At 40.0% G+C, this 11,084-nt stretch overlaps 1 pseudogene; it reads right to left on the bottom strand.

Annotated features, from left to right (window-relative positions):
• Positions 1-10,232: 10,232 nt before the first annotated feature.
• LOC101423413 (V-type proton ATPase subunit G 1 pseudogene) lies at positions 10,233-10,659 on the bottom strand (annotated as a pseudogene).
• Between the last annotated feature and the right edge of the window lie 425 nt (positions 10,660-11,084).

An 11,084-nucleotide genomic window follows, 5' to 3' on the forward strand; every position in this document is an offset into this window, starting at 1 on the left:
TAATTCTCTTGTTGCAATTGGTTCCCTTTCTTTCTTTTTTTCCCTGTATTCATCAGGAATAGCAGTTTTCTCTCTCTCTCTTTATCAAGTAATTTTGTTGTTGTTGTTTTGGAGTTATGACTTAACTATTGTAAAGGAAGATAGCCATATTCTCTTGTAATGGATTCACTGATGTCCCAGTAGGGCTAAATGAATTAGCAGGCTAATTTGGAGGGAGAGGGGCGAGTAATTTTAATATTCTTGCAACAGCGAACTAAATAGTTTATTTATTCAACCAACATTTCTTGAACACCTGCTATGTGATGGGTGCTATGTTAGATGGGGAAAAGGCATAAGGTATGGCTCCTAGTTTCAAGGCACTATCTGTAAGGAAGACAAACACAGGTGTGTGTTTCTATAACAACACAGCCAATGCGGCAAGAAGAATGGTCAGTGGGTATCGGTACAGAAGAGGGGCATCTGCTTCAGGTGGTGGGGACTGGAAAAACCAGGAAGGACTTTCTGGAGGGAATGACACCTGAACTGAGTACTGGAGTAGGCATTTCCTAAGACAGGAAAGCTGGTGGCGGGAAACACCTGCTTAGAGGGGAGCATGAGCAGAAGGACAGAGCTCAGCTTGGTGTGTGTGGTGACCCACACAGGGATTGTTGGTGAAATTTAAGAGCTGAGGCTGAGAGGAGGGTAGAGATGAAGGCATAGAGGCCTTTGTGTTGCTGTTGTTGTTTTTTAATTATTTTGCGTGGGTCTCACTGAGCTGTGTTCTGAGGCCTACCTATGAACTGAGAGTGGCGATAGTGTTTTAATTTACCCCTTCCTCTCACCAAAACAAGTGAACAAACACACAGAGATTAGTGGGTTAAATATATCTGAAAATCTCTGCAAATTGCATTCCCCTCAGCAATTCATAGCTTACTAAAAGTTCTGAAAAGTCAACAAAATGAAAATGTAGCTTTGTTTAAACCCAAAGGTGTAGTAGTGATCAAAAAGGAGAACAGAGTTGAATTTAAGAAATATTTAGGAAATAAAGGAATAGGACTTAACTGATTAAAAAGAGGTATTGAAGCCAGATTGTGGGGAAGGTTGAGTAAGTTTTGAGGCATGTTGGGTTTGAGATCCTTGTATGACCTTCAGGTGGAGAAGTTCATCACTTAGTTGGAGTAGAGGTTTGGGAAAGAGATAAATGTGTTTGAAACCATGAGAGCGCATTTGATAGCACAGAGAAAACTTGTCAAGAAAGAGTATCATTGGGCAGAGGACAGAGTCTGACAAAAAGCCACTTGTTCAACACTTAGAGGCACGCCACTGGGTAAAGACTAGAAAGTGCTCATTGGGTTTGGCTATTAGGAAGTAGGTCTAGAAGGACTTCTTGTGAGTGGTGGGGTTGAAGCCAGGTTTCAGGGGGTTGAAGAGTGATGGGAGCTGAGAAAATGGAGAGATTTTGATGAGAAAGAGATATACAAATTATATAGTAACCAGAGAATAATATGAAGTCAAGGGAAGTGTTTAGTTTCCTGACTGCCAAAGCAAATACCATGTAATGGGTTGGATTAAAGAATGGGAATTTATTGGCTCCTGGTTTTAAGGCTAGCAGAATTCCAAAATCGAGATGATGCTTTCTCTCAGAAGACTGGCTCTCTGGGGCTGGGTGTGGGCAATTCTAGGTCCCTGACTTCTCTGTCCAATGGCAACACACGTGGCAGCCTGCCCTGGGTCTTTGGGTTCTCCCTGTGGCTTACACTCTGTTGACTTTCACTCTGCTTAGAAAAGACTCCCCTAATTGGACTAACGCCCAAGCTGATTCATTTGGATCACACCTTAACTGAAATAGCATCTCGAGAAGGTCTTATTTGCGGTGGGTCCAAACTCACAGAAATGGATTAAATTTAAGAACAGCATAAGGGAGGGAGAAACAGGCCTGCTTCTAGCCTGAGGAGACATTGCCATAGAAAGAGGCTGAAGGTACAAAGTGATGCAAGGTGAGGGTCTCAAGGCACCCAGGGCCCAGACCTGGGGTCCTTGAATGTGAGGAGAGAAGCCTATTGTCCAAGGTGGGAGGAAAGATGGAATCCCTTAAAATGTAACAGTTTGCCATTAAGACCCCACGTACACTTGAGGAACTCTGCATCTGTCCTCAGGTAACTTGGTTGCTTCTGACTTTGGAGGCCAACGGTTGCTACCACTTGTTTTCCTTTGGGAAGAACCTAGATCTTTCCCTTAGTCACACACATGCCACACAAGTTTTGAAAATAATTGAATTGAAAAAAATGAAGGGAGAAATAACAAATACGTGAAAATGAATATGTTGCAAGTACATTTTTTTCTTTTCTTTTTTTGTCTTTATTAATTTTTTTTAATATTACATTAAAAAAATATGAGGTCTCCATATACCCCCCACCCCCTTGTACATTTTGTTTAGGGCTGAGTTCAAACCAATAAATCCCAAGCAAGGGTATTTTGGCTGTTCACCTTCGGGACTGGGTTGGGTACTGAATCAATCCTGGATTCAATTTCTTGCTCCAACTCTATCCTGATTTCCTACCATTTTTACTAGCCTAGATTCAGGCTGGTATAACTGCCTATATTAATCAATTGCTGATCTAACAAGGTCCTCCCCCTAAGGAATATGAAGTCAGGTTCATAGATGTTGTCTTGTTCTTTATTATCATTTTAATCCTGGTAATTAAAAAACAAATCATTGAGACTGAAAGGAAAGATCTGAGAGTGAATTCTTTGAGCCAGGATTGTGTCTTATTCATCTTTATATCCTCATCCATCCATTAGTCATTCAATAAATATTTATAAGAGCACACCATTTTTCCAGGCAAAATGCCATATGTGAGGAATGATGGAGTAAATGCACTGAGCTTTTAGTATAACGGGAGAGACAGATATTAAGTAGCCACACAAATATACATATTTAAAAATGCAGTAAGTGCTTTGAAGGAAAAATGAAGAGGTAAATGAGATATTATAAAAGAGCTGACTGGATTTTTGGAGTTATGGGGGGGCTTTTCTGGGGAAAAGGCATTTATTCTGAGGCCTGAAGGATGAGTAGGAGTTCTCCAGGAAAAGCATGTGGCACAGAGTATTGCAAACAATGGGAGCAGCTGTTGAGAAGACCCTTAGGCAGGAAAGCCTTGTTGGCTTCAAGAAAAAAAGAAGACAGTGTGAATAAATTCTAGGGAGAAAAGACGGGGTAGACCAGTTAATGCCTTTGGATTTTATTTTAAGTACAATTAGAAATCAGTGAAAGATTTAAGACAAAGCAATGTCATTACCTAAATTGTGTTTTTGTTTGTTTGTTTCTCTAAAAAGCTTCATTTTTTAAAATTTAGCTTTCTGACTCTGTGCTTGTGCATTCAACACTTTCACAACGATTTTCTGCTCCTCAATCAGGAAAGCACGCTTGGTCCTGTCACGGACACGTTCAGCACACATGGAACCCCCACAGGCTCTGCGGACGTGTTCTTTTGTTTTAGATAACCTCATGAGAACTTTGGGTCTCACAGCACGAACCCCTCGAAGTCGACCTGGGCACACACCACATGCAGATTTGGGTGCTTTCCCCAACCTTCTTGGTATAAAGATAAACAATTCTATTACCAGGGGTCCGGGACAGCCTAGTTTTGTTAGAAGCAGTATTGCAGGATAGCCTACGACGGTATGTCAAATGCTGGGCCATTTTGAATGCCTCTAGAAGATGTCCCTGGAAGAGCTAAATTGTGTTTTTGAAAGGTTGTTCTGTCTATTGAGTGCAAGGATTGGAGAAGGCCAGAGTTGAATTGGAGATAAAAGTTTGGAGGCTATTTTAGTTGACCAGATAAAAGGTAATGCATAGGTTAGAGAGTTTGCCTTGGAGATGGATAAAAGGGCAATATTTGGATTAGATATTCAGGGGAATTCTACCAGTACTTTATAACTGTTCATTATTTTACTGTATACTTTAGCAAAACAATAAGACAAGCAAAACAAATTACAGGCACAAGAATTGGAAAATAGGAATACATTTATCATTATTTTCTGATGACATACCAAGAGACCCCAAAGAACCTCCACAAAAATAAAAGATAATGTAAGAGTTTAGTAAGATGTCTAAACATTGTATCTATAAACAAAACTCAATTTCATACTTATATACTATCAGCAAGGATTCAGAAAATGTAAGATTTAAAATAATGCCACGTAAAATTGCAACAAAATACTAAGTTTAACAAGACCAGAATACAGAAAATTATAAAACTTTACTGAAAGACATTAAACATAGGCAGAGAGATAGCCCATGTTCATGGGTAGGAAATTTTAATATTTTAAAGCTGTGAATTCTCCCTGTATTGATTTAGAGATTCAATACAAATCCTTCAATCAATATCCCAATAGAGTATTCACAACTAGATCCTAAAATACATATTAAGGAGTAAAGAGCCAAGAATACTCCAAAAACTTATGAAGGAGACTAAATAGGCACACTTGTTATCAGATGCAGAGCTTATTATGGTATGGTTCAGGGATAGATAAACTGGTGAATAAAACAGACCAGAGAGGCCGGAAATGGGCCAACACTTGCATATGAAGCTTTGATATTTAACAGTCATGACATTGTGAATCAGTGGGAGAAATAACCTGGAAAATTAGTTATCCATATGGGAAAAAGTGAGACTGGATTCCTACTCCACACCATATATAAAAATCAACTACATATAGATTAAGAAGATCTTACATGAATATTGTGGCAGTTTAAGATTAGTTATGAATTCCAAAAACAGAGATTATGTTTGTAAACTGATCTGTTCCTCTGCGTGTGATCCCCTTTGATTGTAAGAGATTCACCAGAGATGTCTTTGACTAAATAATGTTAAGATTAGGGCTTTGATTTGACCACATCAGTAGGGTGTAGTTAAGTTAAGTCCCTGCCTTCTTGATGGGCTGATATAAACTGGCACTCACTCAAAAAGACACAGAAGAAGATACATGGGGAGAGAGAGGTCCATAGATGCCAGAGGAGAGAACTTTGTCAATGGAAGAGGAGAGAACTTTGATCCTGTGGCCCTGGGAGGAGAGACAAACCCCATGCTAACTGAGAGGGGAGAAGGTTGAAACTTCGCAGAGATTGGCACAACACATGGCAACTGACTTTGGTGAGAAACCAACCTTGAGTTGGACTCTGGCTTTGTAATTGCAAGCTTTTACCCCAAATAAATACCCTTTATAAAAACCAGCAGATTTCTGGTACTTTGCATCAGCACCCCTTTGACTGACTAATACAAAGATGTTAAAACATTTTTCTCTTCTTCAGTTTTTTTCATTAATAAGGAGAACTTGACTACATCATTTAACTAATCATGCTCATCTGTGTATTTTTCTGAACACTAGAGGAATAACTGAGTTAGTAGTTTGAATTAGATGAAATAAAGTGACTGGATGGAGCTTTTTGGGGATAATGCTTCCATAATTTGTTGACTGCCTTTTTCTGTTATTTTGTTTTTGAATTTCAACTAAAGTATTTAAAAAATCTTACATGTCAAAAATAAAACTTAATCATTGTATGGTGGTTTTAACATGTTCTTCTCTGCCTCAGTTTTCCTTATCTGTAAAATGGAGGTAAAAATTACCAACTGCATAGGGTTGGTATGAGAAATTAATTAATATTTATAAAGCACTTAGAGCAGTACTTAGCACATAGCAAGCAGAGTTGAAGAGCTCATTAAATAAATACACACATACATAAACCCATACAATTAGCCAACAACCCGATAGTCCTACTCCTAGACATACCCCCAAGAAACTCTTGTGTATGTACACCAGAAGACATGCCCAAGAATGTTCATAGCATTATTAAAACTTGGAACAACCCAAATGCCACTGAACAGGCATGTGGATAAGCAATTGTGATGTGTATCATAAAATGGGATATTATCGAGGAGTGAAAAGGAACTACAGCTACACACACCAACATGGATGGACCTTAGGAACATCATATTGAGTGGAAAAACCACATTCCAGAAGATTACATACAGCATGATGCCCCTTTTAAGAAGTAGATACAGGAGGAGAGCACAGAGTTGGGTGTGAATTACTGGAAACATTTCACTTCTGTGGGTTCAGTGTTGGGTTCATGGTGTTCATTTTATTAATGAAAATAAATATATTACAAATGAATAAAAGAGTGCCATTTTTGGACCAATCACGACAGTATGTCATGAATCAAGGATTATGATTAATTGAATTCTGTTTATCTGAAATCTATTTAAAAGGAAAATACAGAATGAAAGTCCTGCACTAGGATGGTGTATAATTTGGAAGAGGGTACATTGAATAGAGTTAAAGTTACCTGAGATCCTTTTAGAGTTTGGGAGTAGGGTAAATATATTGATCAACTTTATTTATTTTTTAAAATTATTTATTTATTTATTTATTTCTCCTCTTTCCCCTCATTGTCTGCTCTCTGTGTCCACTTGCTGTGTGTTCTTCTGTGTCTGCTTGTCTTCTCTTTAGGCAGCACCGGGAACTGATCCTGGGACCTTCCGGAGTGGGAAAGAAGTGCTCAATTTCTTGCGCCACCTCAGCTCCCTGGTCTGCTGTATCTCTTATTGTCTCCCGTCTGTGTCTCTTTGTTGCATCATCTTGCTGGGCAAGCTCTTTGCTCACGCCAGCTTGCTGCATTGGCCAGCACTCCTGCGCAGGCCAGCACTCTGCTTGGACCAGGTTGTGGTGTGTTCCAGTGCTCTGCGTGGGTCAGCTCTCTGCTCAGGCTAGCTCACCTTCACCAGGAGGCCCCAGGAGTCAAATGCTGGATCTCCCATATGGTAGATGGGATCCCAATCACTTTGGCCACATCCACTTCCCTTGATCACTTTAGACACTTAAGATAAATATTAAATATTCTTGACTATCTGCTAAAAAAAATAGAGTATATAACTTGCAAACTAGCAGAGGGAAAAATGGAATGAGAGGAGGAAAATCCATCAAAAGCAAGGAGATGAAAAAGAAACCAAGCAATGGAGAGAAGTAGATGACTTTGACATATATTATAGAAGCAATCAATAGAAATTTGTGGTGGTCTAGATTGGGCATGTGTGCTGGTTTTCTATTGGGTCTTCCAGATCCTTCCTCCACCCATCTCCATTTGTTCTCTTCTGACATCTATGCCAGCATCACCAGGGTTGCCTTGCCCTCCGATTTCCAGTTGGATTTGGCCAAGGGGAGGCAGGAGCAGGAGGCGGATGGTTGAGAAGAGGATCCACAGGAGCCTTTTTCAAAGATGAGCATCTTCCTCACCATGGTGCTGGCAGTGCTCTGCTCCCTAACGACATACACTTGGGTGACCCATCACCTAGCCACCATTCAATTCCTTGACTGCCTCCTTAGTGACTTCTTCTCTGACTCCATAACCCAATGCCAAGTCATACCCTAGAACAGGAACTGCATCAAATCAATAGCACTTTGCATGCATGTCCCCTTCCAACCACAACATTCTGTCCTTCCAGTTCAATCTCAAGTGTCAATTTTGTCTTTGCCTACTTCCTACCTTCTTCCTTTCCTCCCTCCCTTTCTTTTTCATCTCCACAAGCCAGTCTGAGATTTGCTGTTTGCCATGTCCCCTGGGGTATGCTGAAATGTCTCAGAATGATGGCAGGAGCTGGGATGGAGAAAGGGAAGGGCAAGAGGACCAGGTGGTTGATTCCCAAAGAAGCAGAGGTTTTACACAGCCAGAGCAAACCGTGTGCTGGGAGAGGCAGGAGGGAAGAAGGAGGATGCCGAGGTGGGTCCTCCATCTGAGAGGATGGCCAAGGAGATGCATCCTCTTGGGATAGTTATGGCAGCAAATTGGAAAGATCATTCAGAGAAGATGACGAAACCAGAGGAGTGCTTGCTAATCAAAGATCAGAATTTTAAAGAGCACCTGGCCAAGTGTCAGTGCATAGTAGATGCTCTAAATATTTGTTGACTGGTTTACTAAACCAACCGATCAAAAAGAAATGTCGGGAGAAGCCTGAATCATCTCCTGCCTGTACCACTATTTGAATGTCACCACCAAACAGACTGTTGGAGTGCTTTAGCTTTACTTTCTTTGACATTTTAAAACTCCCTTCAGACATCATAAGGATGTAAGAAAAATGCCCTGCTTGGAATTCTTTGTTCCATCTAAGGAAGGTTGTTTTCCAGAAGGACACCTTTCCTCAGCATTATCCTTTTTTTTGCTTTTTAAAAAGTTTTTATTGAAGTATATCATTCATACATGAACACACATAAACAATAAGTGTATAGTAAAGATTGTGAACTTACAAAAGAAATATACATAACATCACACAGGGGTTTCATACATCACCCCTCCACCAACTCTTTGCATTGATGTGAAACATTTGTTACAAACTGTACAAGAGCATCATCAAAATATTACTATCAACTATATTTCTTATCTTACATTTGGTGTATTTTTATCCCAACCCATACTATTTTTTTTAATGTATTTTTGTTACAGATATTGTGAACTTGCAAAGCAATCATACGGATGTGTAGATTTCCATACAACTCCACACCCTGGTGGAACATTTGTTACAGATTATGAGATAATATCATCAGACTATTACCACCAATCACTTAGCATTATCTATTAATTATTATTCTAATAATGGGGTTCGATCTGATTCTCATGTTTCTGCCAAAATGAAAGCTTCAAGGGTCTTAAAATAGCGCCCCATCTCAAAGCCTTCAAACTTACCTAGTTCTTCTTTTCACAGTTCTCTACTAACTCCCTTAATTGCTCCTTTTAAAACACATTTAAAAACTTGTATCTTAGTCTTTAAAGTAATGCACATTTCCCCACCTCACCAGAGGTATCATTTCAAAGGTCATCTATAATAGCTATAAATATCTGTAAATCGACCCAACGTGTTCTACTTTCCTGATGGGGGTGGGAAATGACCATCTGAGGTTAATGAATCTTGGTTTTGCCTTGGGCTATCATCTCATGAGAACAATAATTAATTCCAAAGAAACACCTAGGTTTATTGCATCTTAAACAGAACCTTGGAAATTCCAAAGGATTTTTTTTTTTTTTTTCCAAACTGCCTCTGCTCTCTATTTCTTAGGCCAAACTTGCATTATTTCTATGGCAGGCATCTATAATTCCCTTTAATGCATTTTTAAAAAAGATTTATTTTACTTATTTACCCCCCCTTTGTTGTTTGTGCTTGCTGTCTGCTCTTTATGTCCATTCACTGTGAGCTCTCTGTGTCTGCTTGTCTTCTCTTTAGGAGGCACCAGGAACCAAACTTGGGACCTCCCATGTGGGAGAGTGGTGCTTAATTGCTTTGTTGTCTCTTTCATTGTTTCCTCTTTATGTCTCCTTATTGCGTCATCTTGTTGCGTTAGCTCACCATGCCAGCCCTTTGCACCAGCTCACTGTCTTGCTGATCTTCTCCAGAAGGCAGTGGTAACTGAACCTGGGACCTCCCATGTGGTAGGAGGGAGCTCAATTGCTTGAGCCACATCCACTTCCCTTAATGTATTTTTAAACAACTTGATTGAAGTATATTTAAATTGTACAATGAGACACCCATGAAACTGTCACCATGTCAAGGTATGGATTTATCCATACCCCCAAAAGTTCATTCCATTCCTTTCTTTTTTTTTTTTTTTTTTGCATGACAAAGAATCTTTACTTTTAAATGATTAACAGTACATTAAGCAATAATATATAATAAGTCTTGAATTCTATCTAGTAATTTTTATTAAAAGAAACTAAAAGCTCAGTTATTCTAGTATTCATTGTTCAAACTTAGCCAGAAAGGACTACTTTAAGGTTGGCTGTTGCTTCACACACGTTACAAATGACTGTTTACTACTTTTTCATAGATAAGGCCCCTGACCTTTAAGAAAGCCTTAGGGAAATAAAACATTTAACCCCTTTCTTTCTTTAAATGTGGTTTTTGGTACTAGATCTAAGAAAGAAAAAGTCAGTATTGCCACATATGTAGCTTGAGCTAAATGGCAAAGGAAATCAGACAACATATACCCATTAAATTTATAAGAAACAGGAAGTAAAAAGATGAAATTCTTTGGATAAGCTCTAAGTCTACACAAAGAACCTAGGTTTGCCACTCTAAAAAGTGAAAGGACCTACTACATAATATACAGAAATAAGTTAATGCCTTTCCCCAAGAATATAACTCTAGCTTTGCTGAAGCTTCACAGTCCATGTGAAGGCATCTAAAATGCCCACCCATGGAACAGACACTCCTTCTCCCCTATCCATTTATGCGGTAGTTTTCGTGGATTTCTGGTCGGATGTCACAGAGGCCAAGAGGTTATCCAGAACTTCATCCGTGTTCTGCTGGAAGTAGTTCTGGAGGATGGTCATCTTCTCCTGGGTCTCCTTCTCCACTTCAGTGCTACAGCTGCCGTGGGATCCCAGAGCCGCAGCTTCCTTGGCCTTGAACTCCTTCTCCCTCTGCAGGCGGCACTGTTCAATTTCAGCCTGAGCTGCTGCTTTGGCCTGCTTCAGCCTCCGGTTCTTTCACTTGCGAGCCTCGGACACCTTCTCGGTAGCGCGCTTCTCCGCCTGCAGGAGCTGCTGGATGCCCCGCGACTGAGAAGCCATGGCGGCAGGGACTCTCGAGGCCCAGGCCAGTGGCCTAAAAGGGCTCGCAAGGCCCCTCGGGTCAGCTGACCCAGCCGCCCAAGACCCGCGCCTGTGCTCTGAGCCTAAACTCTGTGCCGTTCCATTCCTTTCTAACCTTTCACCCACAATCCACCCACCATTCATCCACATCTTTCTTCACTCCCAGGAAACCACTGTTCTGCTTCTTGTTACTGGTCATCTTGTCATTGGTTATTTTGCATTTCCTAAAATTTTCTATTAATAGAATCACACAGTATGTACTCTTTTGGACTGGCTTTTTCTTGCAGCATAATTACTATGTGACTCATCCATGTTGTTGGAGATATCATCAGTTCTTTCTTGTGTATTGCTGGGTAGTACTCTGCTGTATGAATATACCAGAATTTATCTATTCATTTACTTGTTGATGGACATGTGGTTTGTTTCTGTTACAAACATTCATGTGCAAGTCACGAATGGACAA

The sequence above is a fragment of the Dasypus novemcinctus genome, chromosome 5, assembly GCF_030445035.2.
Source record: "Dasypus novemcinctus isolate mDasNov1 chromosome 5, mDasNov1.1.hap2, whole genome shotgun sequence".
Classification (NCBI taxonomy): domain Eukaryota; kingdom Metazoa; phylum Chordata; class Mammalia; order Cingulata; family Dasypodidae; genus Dasypus; species Dasypus novemcinctus.